Here is a 17,002-nt window from a genome sequence, read left to right as displayed (position 1 = left end):
TTTTCTCTTCATATGTCTGGTGTGTTTGTTTAGTGAGCTCTGATTACTTTCTCTGCTCTGTAATCTAACGCTATTGTTGCGTGACTGTTTGCGCTCATATGAAGAGACGGATCCGAGCGCGAGAGGGCAGATGCATCAAACATTTTTGTTAATATCTGAAAAGGATTGAATATGAATGCTTTTCAAATGCAAATGAGACCTTTATGAACAAACACAATGGCACCGTGAAGGGTGTGAACGTTCTGTTCAGAGCAAAGTAATGACACGTAGGGCATACAGTATGAGATGAAAACTTAATAGCTGTTTAAGAAGACACAGAGGTCTCCTGACCAGTAAACAGAAATGAGTCACTAGTTATCATCCAGCTGGAGAGGTAAAACCTAACTCATTTGAGATTGTTCTTATGTCATTCATCCGACTGTGTTTGTTAGCAGCAAGATTGTGTTCAGAACAGGAACCAAACTGCATTTTAATCAGTCTGGAGCTAAAAAACACCATCCTGCTGAATCAAATGCCAGATGTTAATGAGATTTTAATTCGAGGGCTTTTGGAAATCGAATGGCTTTGAGAAGAGAAGCCAGAGCAGAAACACGGCTGTGTGGAGGAACAAAACAATGAGGTGAACAAAACGCCTGTCACCTTCCACAAAGAAAGTTGCATTTGCTCCTAAACTGGAGCTTTGTTTTTTTATTTTCTCATTATTATTGACTAATTTAATTTAATTTAATTTAATTTAATTTAATTTAATTTAATTTAATTTAATTTAATTTAATTTAATTTAATTTAATTTAATTTAATTTAATTTAATTTAATTTTAAATTTAGTTGTTGTGTTGTTTACCAAGTCACTATAATGCTTGAAAATAAAAAAAATAATGCATTTTGAAAATATAAATTTCAAAATAGATGCAAGTAGTTAATAATAAGCTATGCATGATTTTTTGACAGGAAAAATCTTTTTTCACCCGTTTCATTTATGTATGACTGAAAAATATGCATCATATTAAGTTAATTAATTTATCTGGCCTTACTATTTATTTATTACATTTTTATTGGTAAGAAATCTGCAAGTTTAGCTAAAGGAATAGGCCACTCAATTTTTATTATTATTTTATTGTTATTATTATTATTATTTGCTGAATATGTCCTTAATCTCAGACTATCTAAGATGTAGATTAATTTGTTTCTTTATCAGGTTTGGAGAAATGTAGCATTGCATCAGTGTCTCATCAATGGATGCTCTGCAGTGAATGGGTGCCGTCAGATTGAGAGTCCATACAGCTGATAAAACACAATAATCCACAGCGCTCCAGTCCATCAGTTAACATCTGGAGAAGACAAAACTGAAACAAATCTTTAATTTTGAAGAAGAAAAACATTTAGTGGAATGACCCTTGGACTCTCATTCTGACGGCACCCATTCACTGCAGAGCATCCATTGCTTAGACACTGATGCAAGAACCTGATGTAGAAACAAACTCATCCACATCTTGGCGCATTTTCAGCAGATTTTCTTTTTTGGGTGTACTGTTCCTTTAAGCAGCCGCCCTAACTAAGAGCAAACCCCTCACATGCTCAATTAGACTCTGAAGTGTTTAGTATTCCGGTCATGAACCGTCCTGATGGGGGTCGCTTTCAATTCAAGCTGTGTGTGTGATGAAACCTCCCTCACTGGCAGCTGGGCCCCCTGGTCACATGACCTCTCTTCATCATCATCATCATCAGCAGCAGCAGCAGCAGCAGGAGCAGCATAGTTAAATAGAAATCAGTCCTGGGCCGGAGATATCAGGAACGTCGGGCCACTTCATGCTGAAATAAACCCTCATCTGTTCATTTCAACTCTCAAACACACAAAGCATGCATTTTTTAAACTACAAGGCAAGAAAGAGTAGCTTGATCTTTGTGTGTCTGGTTTAGAAGTGAACTAAACCAGACAAAAAGTCCCTTTAGAAATGTCCTCAAAGGTAAAAATTAAACTAGTTTTTAAAGAGAGTTTTCTCTTAGGTTTTGGGTTTAGAGTAGTCTGTGGGAATGATTATGTATTTTGTCTGTTTGGAATACTTTAAAAGAAGCATAAAAATCAATAACCATGATAAACGTGCTGCAAACGACGAGCACTTTAATAAACATCATGAATCATTTCAAGTGAATGCATGACTGATATCAGTATATTCTGTGTTCTGAGTGATCTGTGCTTCTGTCGGAGAGTGTGAGATTGACTTTTAAAATGCTTTTGAAAGAAGTCTCTTCTGCGTAGCAAGGATGCATTTATTGAATTAAAATTATTAGAGTTAAAATATCTGTTTTCTGTGTGGATCTGTGTTAAAGTGTAATTTATTTCTGTGATACACAGCTGTATTTCCAGCATCATTCCTCCAGTCTTCAGTGTCACATGATCTTCAGAAATCAGAATAATGATTCAAAAAACATTTCTGATTATTATCACTGTTGTTAAAAATGTATTAATTTATCAGTGTTTAATTTAATTTTAAAATTAAAATGTAAAAATTAAACATGTTTTTTAACTTAAATTTGTTTTGCTGTAACTTCTTAAAGCAAACAAATGTATCAATCATTAAATAAACTTTCAGTTTGTAAATATCATACAATAAATGTTATTGTTGTTTTACATAGGGCTGTTATTCTAATATTATTTAAATGCTATCGTTGCATTTATTATAATAGTTTTATTTTGATATTTTTAGTATTCATTTAAATTTTAGTTGAGCTTTTGTTTTGTTTTGTTTTTCTGATTCATTTTCAGTTTTAGTCATTTTATTTCATTCCTAGTTCTAGGTTTTTTCACTTTTTTATCTAATATTTATATATATATATATTTTTTTTTTTAATATATTTTCCTAGACATCATGAATAGCAATAACCAATTTAACTCAGAAATTGCTAGTAAACTTCACTAATAATTACAAGGAAATGGCAAGTAACACACATAATTTAACATGACATTTTGAAGTAGAAAAACGGAAATGGTATTTAATGGTAAAAAAAAAAAAACTTTACTTAGAAAACTATATTTTTTTAACTTTTTATTTATCACTTCATATTCGTTGCTCCACAACTGTTATTTTAGTATTATATATATATATATATATATATATATATATATATATATATATATATATATATATATATATATATATATATATATATATTTTAGTAATATTTTCATATTGTTATTATTATTTAATTATTAGTGATATATTAATTGAATTAATTTTTATTTTCAGTTTTTTATATGTATATTAGATTTGTTTTCAGTCTTTAGTAATTTTGCTACGGGAATTTGTCTTATTATTTTTCATATTTATATGTTTTTACTAAGCTTTATGTTTATTTTTTAGTTTGAATAATTTCAGTACTTAAAATGTTATTTTATTTTTTTAAAGTAAACACCACTTCTTTATTCAATTCAGTTGTAAATCTACAAACTTTTACAGTTTATTCATTACTTTATATTCTTTCACAATTGTAATTTTACTTATTATTATTTATATAGTATTATGGTATGTTTTTTTTATTTGCTTTGTGATATATTAATTTTAGTAATTTATATTGTGTCTTTTATTATTTTTTAATATTGTTTTTAAGGTGAAATACAACTTAAATATTTTTCCAACATATTTGTACACACACCCACACACACACACAGACACACACACTCTCTCTCTCTCTCTCTCTCTCACTCTCTCTCACACACACACACACACACACACACTCTCTCTCTCTCTCTCTCTCTCTCGCACACACACACACACACACTCACGCATACACACACACACACACACACACACACACACACACAGGGGCGGATCTAGAAAAATATTGATGGGGTGGCGAGAAGGGGGCAGGAATTCTTGAGGGGTGGCAACATATGGCAGACGTATATGTACTGAATTTAGTCACAGTTATCACAGTTTGATGATAAATATAGCTATGTGCACACTACAAAAGGACAATGACTATCATTTACAAACTTAATCTCATGCAATCAATGTCTTGCATTTGAAACAGTTCATATAAGAAATAAGTGACCATACCCCATAAGCACCACCATGCATACAGTATGCATCCACATGTCATTAAGAGCATTATAAAAGATTCAGTGTTATCATTATGTCAATTTATTAAGAGAAACACAAGACTTTAACAGCCAATGACATTTCCAGCTGGGGAGACTCAACTGATTTTCTACAGTTTAGTGTTAATCACCATCTAACTCAACCAGTCAAGAGCTACATTTAGACTTAGATAATATATGAATGTGGTCTCTGAAGCATAGGTTTTATTAGCTGACAATAATAATAAATAAATAAACATTATAGGCACAAATACAAATTTAGAAATTGTTTTTGAAAAATAATAGCACGCATTCCCAGAGACGTGTATAACAACACCTTCAGGGTCGCTGCTGGCCAAATGGGTGCACTAAGCAGGATTTATTGTTGTGCCCCCCTTCCTCAAATATGATGATGAAAAAAAACTACTATGGGTGAAAAAAGAACTTTAATCAAATAAAAAACTAAATGAATAAATTATATTATTTACAAATCACAAATCACGCGGGATCGCGAATCATTTGAGTCAGTTCGCGAGTTCAAAGCGGGATCGCGAATCATTTGAGTCAGTTATGGGGTTCGCAAATCATTTGAGTCAGTTCGCGAGTTCAAAGCGGGATCGCGAATCATTTGAGTCAGTTATGGGGTTCGCAAATCATTTGAATCAGTTCGGGAGTTCGGAGCGGGATCGCGAATCATTTGAGTCAGTTCGCGAGTTCAAAGCGGGATCGCGAATCATTTGAGTCAGTTATGGGGCTCGCGAATCATTTGAGTCAGTTCGCGAGTTCAAAGAGGGATCGCGAATCATTTGAGTCAGTTATGGGGTTCGCGAATCATTTGAATCAGTTCGGGAGTTCGGAGCGGGATCGCGAATCATTTGAGTCAGTTATGGGGTTCGCGAATCATTTGAGTCAGTTCGCGAGTTCAAAGCGGGATCGCGAATCATTTGAGTCAGTTATGGGGTTCGCGAATCATTTGAGTCAGTTCGCGAGTTCAAAGCGGGATCGCGAATCATTTGAGTCAGTTATGGGGTTCGCGAATCATTTGAGTCAGTTCGCGAGTTCAAAGCGGGATCGCGAATCATTTGAGTCAGTTATGGGGTTCGCGAATCATTTGAATCAGTTCGGGAGTTCGGAGCGGGATCGCGAATCATTTGAGTCAGTTCGCGAGTTCAAAGCGGGATCGCGAATCATTTGAGTCAGTTATGGGGCTCGCGAATCATTTGAGTCAGTTTGCGAGTTCAAAGCGGGATCGCGAATCATTTGAGTCAGTTTGGGGATCGCGAATCATTTGAATCAGTTCGGGAGTTCGGAGCGGGATCGCGAATCATTTGATTCAGTTTGCGAGTTCAAAGCGGGATCGCGAATCATTTGAGTCAGTTCGGGAGTTCGGAGCGGGTTCGCGAATCATTTGAGTCAGTTCGGGAGTTCGGAGCGGGATCACGAAACAAGAAAGATTTGCGCTCTTAAATTTTCTAATTGGCCATAACCTTTAATTCGTTGCTGCCAAACTGGGGTGGCAGCAGGGTTTTCTCTTTTCTTTCACCCCGGTAGATCCGCCCCTGCACACACACACACTCTCACTCTCACTCTCACACACACACAGATACACACACACACATGTGGTCAGGTTTGCACACAGATGCAGAGGGCCGTTGGCATGGGAACCCTCGGTCTCAGAGAGAATGCTGGGTCTGTCAGACCGAACACATAATTACTGCCTTCCCTCTGACGAGCCAATTAGCACAATGAGCTCCAAAGGCCTTTAGACTCACTCTGTTTGGCCGAAGAAAGAAGCACAGCGTTCTTAAAAATAACAAAACCTTGATTCTGTGCTTCTGCAGAAGAGCAACAGCATCCTAGATTTGTGATGTAGAGCCTCACACTTTTATCTGGTGAAGTTATAACTTATAACTTTATTTGATCACTTCACTTTACAACTGTTACTTTGGTATTATTTATAGTATTTATATAGCTACTATTATATATATATATAATATACAGTATTTATCAATTTAATTTTGCAACGAAATTTAAACTGTAATAGTATACTATATACTTTTATATAGTATTTCGATATTTTGATTTATTGTTATGGGGATATTTTCAGTTTTCATTTTAATTTTGGCAATTTTGTAATGGGCTTTTGTTTTTATTGTTTTTTTATTTTATTAATATTCTTTAAAAATATGCTTCAGATTTATTTTCAGCTTTAGCGTTAGTATAAATATTTGAAATGAGCTTTTGATGTGATATTTTCAGTTTCCATTGTAGTTTTAGTAGTTTTTAATTTAGTAATTGTAATATTTATTAATTTTTTAAATGAGTTATTAGTGTGATATTTTCAAGATAGATTAAATTAGATAAGTTCAATTAATATTATACTTTTTTAATGATTTTTGTTACTATTTTGAATTAGATTAAATTTTTACTGTATTAATTTTAGTTAAAGTTTTAGAAATTTTACTGTGTTTTTGATAAAAAAAAACATTTCAGCTTCAGTTATTTTATAACTTAAAAAATATATATTTTGCTATATATTATTGTATTTTACAACAAAATTGTGTTGAAGAATCCTCTTTTGTATATCATCCATACACTATAATTTGTTTTTTTTTTCCAAATAAAATACCTTTTAAGTTTGTGTACTTTAATTTCACACTTAATTCAATATATAACTTGCAATTTCCTTGTAACTATTTGTGAATCTACTAGCAATTTCTGAGAGATGTTTGCTTTTCATGATCCAGTTAATTCCCACCCTTCATTTTTCCTTATTGCATAACCTATTTTACAGTAAAATACGAAAAAAAACAGACTTACACTAGCAGCAGATATGTGTTGTTTGTATTTGTAATATCTGAGAAGATACTTCTAGAACCCTTGTTACTGTGTTTTAAACCTGTCAGTCAAATAAACAGGAGAAAGTAACTGTTCATCTTTATGTGTGATGCTGTATATCTGTCCCGCAGGCGCTCTGTGTGCATCTCACTGCTTTTACTTATCTGGAGCTTTGCCGCCGTGCTTAAACACATTGCTTTTCATTTTATGTAGCAGAGGGCTGCGCTGTGTCAGGTTCATTTGTCACGTTTATGAGCGTTTTCTGCTGCGTCTGGAGTGATGGAGAACTCGCCTCAGCATCCAGCAGCAACGTTTACTGAGTGAATGTTAAGAGACTTCAGTGCATTACTTCATCTGCTCTGGCTTATACATCTCAGATGTTTCTCGCTGGTACAAAAACAGCCTTGTAATCTCAGATCAGAACAGTCAGAGACACTCAAACTCATCAAATCATCTGAGCTGCTCCGTATTCATTTCAGAGCTTTATACTCCGACTGGATGACAGTTATAGACTCATTTGTGTGTCTAGAAGAATTATCTGAGACGAAGCTGATGCTTAAACGCAAGATAAAAGTCTCGTAAACAACACAGTAAAATATTAGTCTCTCTCGGACGTGCATTACTCTTATTCTCTTTTGTTCAGCAGAGGCGAGGTTTTATCCAAACGGGCATGTAAATAAACAGATGCTGAAAGCCCCAGAGAGAGACTAATGGCGTCAATTAACAGATAAATTAATGCGTGAGCTGGTGATTAAACAGTGGTCGGCTACATCACTGCCTTTAACTGAAATAAATACACATATTTAGTGAGAGACTGTTTACTCTGCTAGGAAAGTAAATGCAGATTTAGCAGCATGATTTGTAGCCTGAAAATGAAGATGAATTAGTTGTGAATATATATTTTGTGGCAACATTGAACTACTGGAGCTGAACAGGTGCTGTTTATGACCTTTTTATCACCATGCAGCTCTCTAAATGTTTACGGTGGGTTTAAAGTTATTGAAACTTTACTTTGTTTCATCATCAGGTTTGGAGAAATGTAGCATTGCATTGCATTGGATGCTCTGCAGTGAATGGGTGCCGTCAGAATGAGAGTCAAATCATCTGATAAAAACATCACAATAATCCACAGCACTCCAGTCCATCAGTTAATGTCTTGAGAAGACAAAAGATGAAGCAATCAGCTGTTTGGACTCTCATTCTGACGGCACCCATTCACTGCAGAACATCCATTGATGAGACACTGATGCAATGCTACATTTATCCAAACCTGATGAAGAAACAAACTCATCCACATCTTGGATGACCTGAGGGTGAGGACATTGTCAGCCAAATTTTCAGCAAAAAGGTCTCACAAAGGGATGTGCTTCACCTTCCATTTCTAATGTGCATGGATTAAGAAACACTGACATCCCCTGTGATTTTTAACATCCCTTTTTTGATTCATTATTTGACTAAGCTGGGTTTGAGAAAAATTGGATAAAAAAAACTGAATAAGCATATTGCTTGCTGACTTAAACGTGACTTTTTGAAATGTTTATTGCTGATTACTGCATACTATTTCACATGCCACTTTTCATAATAAGCTGTTTCAGGTAGCCTATATACTGCACAGCGTGCACTGTGTGTGTGTGTGTGTGTGTGTGTGTGTGTGTGTGTGTGTGTGTGTGTGGATACCTACCAGGATTACAGTTTATTGGTTACAGGCTTTGAGTCAGCATTTCTCTCCACTGCATCAGAGACTTTCCTGAGTCTCAGACCAACACCCAAAGCCAAACGTCCTCATTTCTGTCAGTGCAAATATGCAAATAACATCAATAAGCACTTATTCAGTATTCTCAAACAATATTAGAAGCCTGCCTGATGATATGCTTGAGATATATGCTGGTGTGCCTAATGATTTTGATTTCCGTTTGTCCTCTCTTCAGGTAAAAGTCCTCACGGATCTGAGGGTTCAGTGAGTTTGTTGTTAATGGCGCTCAGATCATAAGCTCGGCTCACTCTAAATATGGACTCTATTAACCTCATTATGTTTGTCACGGATGATATACTTCTCTTCATGGCTGTAAGAGTTATTCCTGAATCTACCCAATGTATCTAAATTATACAACGACTTTCAGGGGGTCAAATTATTAAAGGGTAGTTATACTGTAGTTTCACTGGGACAAATTTGCGGCGTGGCATGGAGTGGATCAGACTGTGGCACTGCTCAGGTGTTATGAGAGACCAGGTTGCTCTGATAGTGGCCTTCAGCTCTTCTGCATTCTTGGGTCTGGTATATCACATCTTCCTCTTCAAAATAGATTTTCTGTGGGGTTAAGGTCAGGCGAGTTTGCTGGGCAATTAAGAACAGGGACACCATGGTCCTTAAACCAGGTACTGGTAGCTTTGGCTCTGTGTGCAGGTGCAGAGTCCTGTTGGAAAATGAAATCTGCATCTCCATAAAGTTGGTCAGCAGCGGGAAGCATGAAGTGCTCTAAAACTTCCTGTTATATGGCTGTGTTGACCTTTGACCTCAGAGTGGACCAACACACACACACAGTGGACCAACACCAGCAGATGACATGGACCCCAAACCATCACTGACTGTGGAAACATTACACTGGACCTCAAGCAACATGGATTATGTGCCTCTCCTCTCTTCCTCCAGACTCTGGGACCCTGATTTCCAAAGGAAATGCAAAATTGACTTTCATCAGAGAACATAACTGTGGACATCTAAGCAGCAGTCCAGTGCTTTTTGTCTTAAGACGCTTCTGACGCTGTCTGTTGTTCAAGAGTGGCTTGACACAGGGAATGTGAAGCTGAAACCCATGTCTTGCACACGTCTGTGTGTAGTGGTTCTTGAAGCACTGGCTCCAGCTGCAGTCCACTCTTTGTGAGTCTCCCCCACATTTTTGAATGGGTTTTGTTTCACAATCATCTCCAGGGTGTGGTTATCCCTATTGCTTATATACTTTTTTCTACCACATGTTTTCCTCCCCATCACCTCTCTATTAATGTGCTTCTGTGAACAGCCAGCCTCTTTTGCAATGACCTTTTGTGTCTTGCCCTCCTTGTGCAAGTTGTCAATGGTCGTCTTTTGGACAACTGTCAAGTCAGCAGTCTTCCCCATGATTGTGTATCCTACAGAACTAGACTGAGAGACCATTTAAAGGCCTTTGCAGGTGTTTTGAGATAATTATCTGAGTAGAGTCTGGCACCAGGTGTCTTCAATATTGAATCTTTTCACAATATTCAAATTTTCTGGGATTTTTCTTAGTTGTAAGTTATAATCATCAAAATTAAAAGAAATAAACATGTGAAATATATCCGTCTGTGTGTAATAAATTAATATAATATTCAAGTTTCACTTTTTGAATGGAATTGGTGAAATAAATCAACTTTTTGATGATATTCTAATTATATGACCAGCACCTATATATATATATATATATATATATATATATATATATATATATATATATATATATATATATATATAAAGGGGCATATTAAATATTAATATTAAAGAGGATCGGTATGTCTCTCTCTCTCTCTCTCTCTCTCTCTCTCTCTCTCTCTCTCTCTCTCTCTCTCTCTCTCTCTCAGGTCCGGGAGGGGGTTTTGTGGAGGGCTGTGCTCCTCTCTTCTTCTCCAGCACACGCTTTTGTTTCTGATCTCTCAGTAGACGGAGGCTCCGCTGCGGAGAGACCGGGGATAAACTGCGCGTCTCTCTTGTGCCCGTTTCTCCGCGGATGAGCCGGTGCTTGTCATTGCTTTACCGTCACAAACTGTTCGAGAGCAATCACAGCTTCTTTCGTGTAGTTCATTTAATTTCACGTGACTGAAGTTCCAGCAGACTCGGCTCAGTTCGGCTCGGCTCGGCTCGGTTCGGCTCGGCTCGGCTCTTTCTCCGCCAGAGGCACCGGTTCTCAGCTGATCTTCAGTCGGTCGGCCGGTGTGGACTCGTGCTCTCAGCTCTGACAACGTGAACGACTCCGGGTAAAAAGGAAACCTTTTCATTAACTGTTAGTTGCGGATTAATGTAGCAGTAGAGGTTTTGGTGGATGGATGTCTGATTTAGTGGATCTTTCAAATCCGATGTAGAACTGCGGTCAAGCCAGCCGCACTTCAGAAAAACACCGTCAAGCCAGCCGCGAGTGAAATTTATATGCGCGTGTATTACTATAATTACGGCAATAGCAGGAACAACAGAGAGGGAACGCGCTTTTAGAGCGCTTTTCATCTATACGTTCAGATTTGATCTATGACGACCTTTTTCGCCCATCTGCTCTAATATTCGTGTAACTTATTGTTTTCCTTGACTGCTCTGTATTACTATAATTTTCAGCCTTTCAAAGCATTACAATTATTAGTAGAAAACGAGATATGGGACATTCATTGATTTAGAAGACACTTTTTTATGATGAGAAAGAAGCAATTAAAGGTCAGTTCTTAAAGAAGACATCCCATACTATATCCATACCTCACATAAAACCATTTTACTGGAGACTTTTAGAGATATAGGGTAATATTACACTTTACAAGTCTTTTAAGATCCCATTTCTAACAAGTAGAAAAAAACAATGGTCAGTTCTTATAAGGGACTTCGCATACTATATGCAAACTTCATATCAAACCATTGTACAACAGCATTTTTGAGATATGGGACATTATTACACTTTAAAGGGTTATAAAGATCATATTTCTAATAAATAGAAAAAAACAATGGTCAGTTCTTATCAGGGACGTCCCATACTATATACACAAAAAATCATTTTGCTAAAGCATTTTTGAGATATGGGTCCATATGGCGATTAAGAGGGCTATAAAGACCCCTATAGCGGAGTACAAAACTTTTTATCCACAGGAAGGAGGAGGCGGAAACCGGCCATCAATCAAATAAGGCTTTTAATAACAAAATAAACACAAAACACTGCGACAGCCCTTCACGGACGACTGTCGCTTACAAACAAAAACCAAACACAAACTAAAATCATGGCCTGGCCTGGCCCTCTCTCGTTGTTCACTGTCGTCGCACCCTCTTTTGTATCCTTCCATCTCCACCGCGGGACGCGAGGCCGGTGAGTGGAGCAGGCGTCGCTCATTTCCAGTCACTCCACTAGCCTCATTCCGTTCTCATGGCTCGCGGCCCCGCCCCACTCATCACAACCCTATTTCTAATAAGTAGAAAAAAAAACAAAGGTCAGTTCATATAAGGGACATCCTAAACTATATGCAAACCTCATATCAAACCATTTTACTGCAGCATTTTTGAGATATGCGTCCATATCGCGATTTAGAGGGCTATAAAGTCAACATTTCTAACAAGTAGAAAAAAACAAAGGTCAGTTCTTATCAGGGACATCCCATACTATATGCACACTTCATATGAAACCATTTTACTGCAGCATTTTTAATATATGGGACAATACAATGATTTAAAGGGCTATAAAGACACCATTTCTAATAAGTAGAAAAAAACAATAGTCTGTTCCTATAAGGGATTTCCCATACTATATGCACACCTCATATCAAAACCTTTTACTGCAGCATTTTTGACATATGGGTCCAAATGGTGATTTCGATGGCTATAAAGACACCATTTATAATAAGTAGAAAAAAACAATGGTCAGTTCTTATCAGGGACATCCCATACTATATGCACACCTCATATCAAACCATTTTACTGCAGCATTTACGAGATATGGGACATTATTAGAATTTAAAGGGCTATAAAGATCCCATTTCTAATAAGTAGAAAAAAACAAATATCAGTTCTTATCAGGGACATCCCATACTATATGCACACCTGATATCAAACCATTTTACTGCAGCATTTTTGAGATATGGGTCCAAATGGTGATTTGGAGGGCTATAAAGACATAATTTCTAATAAGTAGAAAAAAACAATGGTCATTTCTTATAAAGGACATGCCATACTATATGCATACCTCATATCAAACCATTTTACTGCAGCATTTTCGAGATATGGGACATTATTACACTTTAAAGGGCTGTAAAGATCCCATTTCTAATAAGTAGAAAAAAACAAATATCAGTTCTTATCAGGGACATCCCATACTATATGCACACCTGATATCAAACCATTTTACTGCAGCATTTTTGAGATATGGGTCCAAATGGTGATTTGGAGGGCTATAAAGACATAATTTCTAATAAGTAGAAAAAAACAATGGTCATTTCTTATAAAGGACATGCCATACTATATGCATACCTCATATCAAACCATTTTACTGCAGCATTTTCGAGATATGGGACATTATTACACTTTAAAGGGCTGTAAAGATCCCATTTCTAATAAGTAGAAAAAAACAATGGTCTGTTCCTATAAGGGACGTCCCATACTATTTGCACACCTCATATCAAACCATTTTACTGCAGCATTTTTGAGATATGGGTCCAAATGGTGATTTGGAGGGCTATAAAGACATCATTTCTAATAAGTAGAAAAAAACAATGGTCAGTTCTTATAAAGGACATCCCATACTATATGCACACCTCATATCAAACCCTTTTACTGCAGCATTTACGAGATATGGGACATTATTAGAATTTAAAGGGCTATAAAGATCCCATTTCTAATAAGTAGAAAAAAACAAATATCAGTTCTTATCAGGGACATCCCATACTATATGCACACCTGATATCAAACCATTTTACTGCAGCATTTTTGAGATATGGGTCCAAATGGTGATTTGGAGGGCTATAAAGACATAATTTCTAATAAGTAGAAAAAAACAATGGTCATTTCTTATAAAGGACATGCCATACTATATGCATACCTCATATCAAACCATTTTACTGCAGCATTTTCGAGATATGGGACATTATTACACTTTAAAGGGCTGTAAAGATCCCATTTCTAATAAGTAGAAAAAAACAATGGTCTGTTCCTATAAGGGACGTCCCATACTATTTGCACACCTCATATCAAACCATTTTACTGCAGCATTTTTGAGATATGGGTCCAAATGGTGATTTGGAGGGCTATAAAGACATCATTTCTAATAAGTAGAAAAAAACAATGGTCAGTTCTTATAAAGGACATCCCATACTATATGCACACCTCATATCAAACCCTTTTACTGCAGCATTTACGAGATATGGGACATTATTAGAATATAAAGGGCTATAAAGATCCCATTTCTAATAAGTAGAAAAAAACAAATATCAGTTCTTATCAGGGACATCCCATACTATATGCACACCTGATATCAAACCATTTTACTGCAGCATTTTTGAGATATGGGTCCAAATGGTGATTTGGAGGGCTATAAAGACATAATTTCTAATAAGTAGAAAAAAACAATGGTCATTTCTTATAAAGGACATGCCATACTATATGCATACCTCATATCAAACCATTTTACTGCAGCATTTTCGAGATATGGGACATTATTACACTTTAAAGGGCTGTAAAGATCCCATTTCTAATAAGTAGAAAAAAACAATGGTCTGTTCCTATAAGGGACGTCCCATACTATTTGCACACTTCATATCAAACCATTTTACTGCAGCATTTTTGAGATATGGGTCCAAATGGTGATTTGGAGGGCTATAAAGACATCATTTCTAATAAGTAGAAAAAAACAATGGTCAGTTCTTATAAAGGACATCCCATACTATATGCACACCTCATATCAAACCCTTTTACTGCAGCATTTACGAGATATGGGACATTATTAGAATTTAAAGGGCTATAAAGATCCCATTTCTAATAAGTAGAAAAAAACAAATATCAGTTCTTTTTAGGGACATCCCATACTATATGCACACCTGATATCAAACCATTTTACTGCAGCATTTTCAAGATATGGGACATTATTACACTTTAAAGGGCTATAAAGATCCCATTTCTAATAAGTAGAAAAATAGAATAGTCAGTTCTTATCAGGGACGTCCCATATTATATGCACACATCATATCAAACCATTTTACTGAAGCATTTTCGAGATATGGGACATTATTACACTTTAAATGGCTGTAAAGATCCCATTTCTAATAAGTAGAAGAAAACAATGGTCTGTTCCTATAAGGGACGTCCCATACTATTTGCACACCTCATATCAAACCATTTTACTGCAGCATTTTTAAGATTCAAGACATTATTACATTTTAAAGGGCTGTAAAGATCCCATTTCTAATAAGTAGAAAAAAACAATGGTCATTTCTTATAAAGGACATGCCATACTATATGCACACCTCATATCAAAACATTTTACTGCAGCATTTTCGAGATATGGGACATTATTACACTTTAAATGGCTGTAAAGATCCCATTTCTAATAAGTAGAAGAAAACAATGGTCTGTTCCTATAAGGGACGTCCCATACTATTTGCACACCTCATATCAAACCATTTTACTGCAGCATTTTCAAGATATGGGACATTATTACACTTTAAAGGGCTATAAAGATCCCATTTCTAATAAGTAGAAAAAAACAATGGCATGTTCTTATAAAGGACATGCCATACTATATGCACACCTCATATCAAACCATTTTACTGCAGCATTTTCGAGATATGGGACATTATTACACTTTAAATGGCTGTAAAGATCCCATTTCTAATAAGTAGAAGAAAACAATGGTCTGTTCCTAAAAGGGACGTCCCATACTATTTGCACACCTCATATCAAACCATTTTACTGCAGCATTTTTAAGATTCGAGACATTATTACATTTTAAATGGCTGTAAAGTTCCCATTTCTAATAAGTAGAAAAAAACAAAAGTCAGTTCTTATCAGGGACCTCCCACACTATATGCACACCTCATATCAAACCATTTTACTGCAGCATTTTCAAGATATGGGACATTATTACACTTTAAAGGGCTATAAAGATCCCATTTCTAATAAGTAGAAAAAAACAAAAGTCAGTTCTTATCAGGGACATCCCATACTATATGCACACCTCATATCAAACCATTTTACTGCAGCATTTTCAAGATATGGGACATTAATACACTTTAAAGGGCTGTAAAGATCCCATTTCTAATAAGTAGAAAAAAACAATGGTCAGTTCTTATAAAGGACATCCCATACTATATGCACACCTCATATCAAACCCTTTTACTGCAGCATTTTTGAGATATGGGTCCAAATGGTGATTTGGAGGGCTATAAAGACATCATTTCTAATAAGTAGAAAAAAACAATGGTCAGTTCTTATAAAGGACATCCCATACTATATGCACACCTCATATCAAACCCTTTTACTGCAGCATTTTTGAGATATGGGACATTATTACACTTTAAAGGGCTATAAAGATCCCATTTCTAATAAGTAGAAAAATAGAATAGTCAGTTCTTATCAGGGACGTCCCATATTATATGCACACATCATATCAAACCATTTTACTGCAGCATTTTTGAGATATGGGTCCAAATGGTGATTTGGAGGGCTGTAAAGACATAATTTCTAATAAGTAGAAAAAAACAATGGTCAGTTCTTATAAAGGACATGCCATACTATATGCACACCTCATATCAAACCATTTTACTGCAGCATTTTCGAGATATGGGACATTATTACATTTTAAATGGCTGTAAGGATCCCATTTCTAATAAGTAGAAAAAAGCAACAGTCAGTTCTTATCAGGGATGTCCCATACTATATGCACACCTCATATCAAACCATTTTACTGCAGCATTTTCAAGATATGGGACATTATTACAATTTAAAGGGTCATAAAGATCCCATTTCTAATAAGTAGAAAAAAACAATGGTCAGTTCTTATAAAGGACATCCCATACTATATGCACACCTCATATCAAACCCTTTTACTGCAGCATTTTTGAGATATGGGTCCAAATGGTGATTTGGAGGGCTATAAAGACATCATTTCTAATAAGTAGAAAAAAACAATGGTCAGTTCTTATAAAGGACATCCCATACTATATGCACACCTCATATCAAACCCTTTTACTGCAGCATTTTTGAGATATGGGACATTATTACACTTTAAAGGGCTATAAAGACCCCATTTCTAATAAGTAGAAAAAAACAATGGTCAGTTCTTATAAAGGATATGCCATACTATATGCACACCTCATATCAAACCATTTTACTGCAGCATTTTTGAGA

The 17,002-nt window shown here is 35.8% G+C and overlaps 1 protein-coding gene across 1 annotated transcript in view; it reads left to right on the top strand.

Moving 5' to 3' along the window:
- Positions 1–10,575: 10,575 nt before the first annotated feature.
- LOC127951548 (neurocan core protein) overlaps positions 10,576–17,002 on the top strand; it is a 69,007-nt gene continuing 62,580 nt past the window's right edge. The window contains exon 1 of the mRNA XM_052549494.1: positions 10,576–10,896. The gene's annotated coding sequence lies outside the window, so the exon portion shown is untranslated. The remainder of the gene's footprint in view (positions 10,897–17,002) is intronic.

Source organism: Carassius gibelio, chromosome B2, assembly GCF_023724105.1.
Source record: "Carassius gibelio isolate Cgi1373 ecotype wild population from Czech Republic chromosome B2, carGib1.2-hapl.c, whole genome shotgun sequence".
Lineage (NCBI taxonomy): Eukaryota > Metazoa > Chordata > Actinopteri > Cypriniformes > Cyprinidae > Carassius > Carassius gibelio.
The sequence above is the reverse complement of the archived record's forward strand: the minus strand, read 5'-3'. Positions and strand labels throughout refer to the sequence as shown.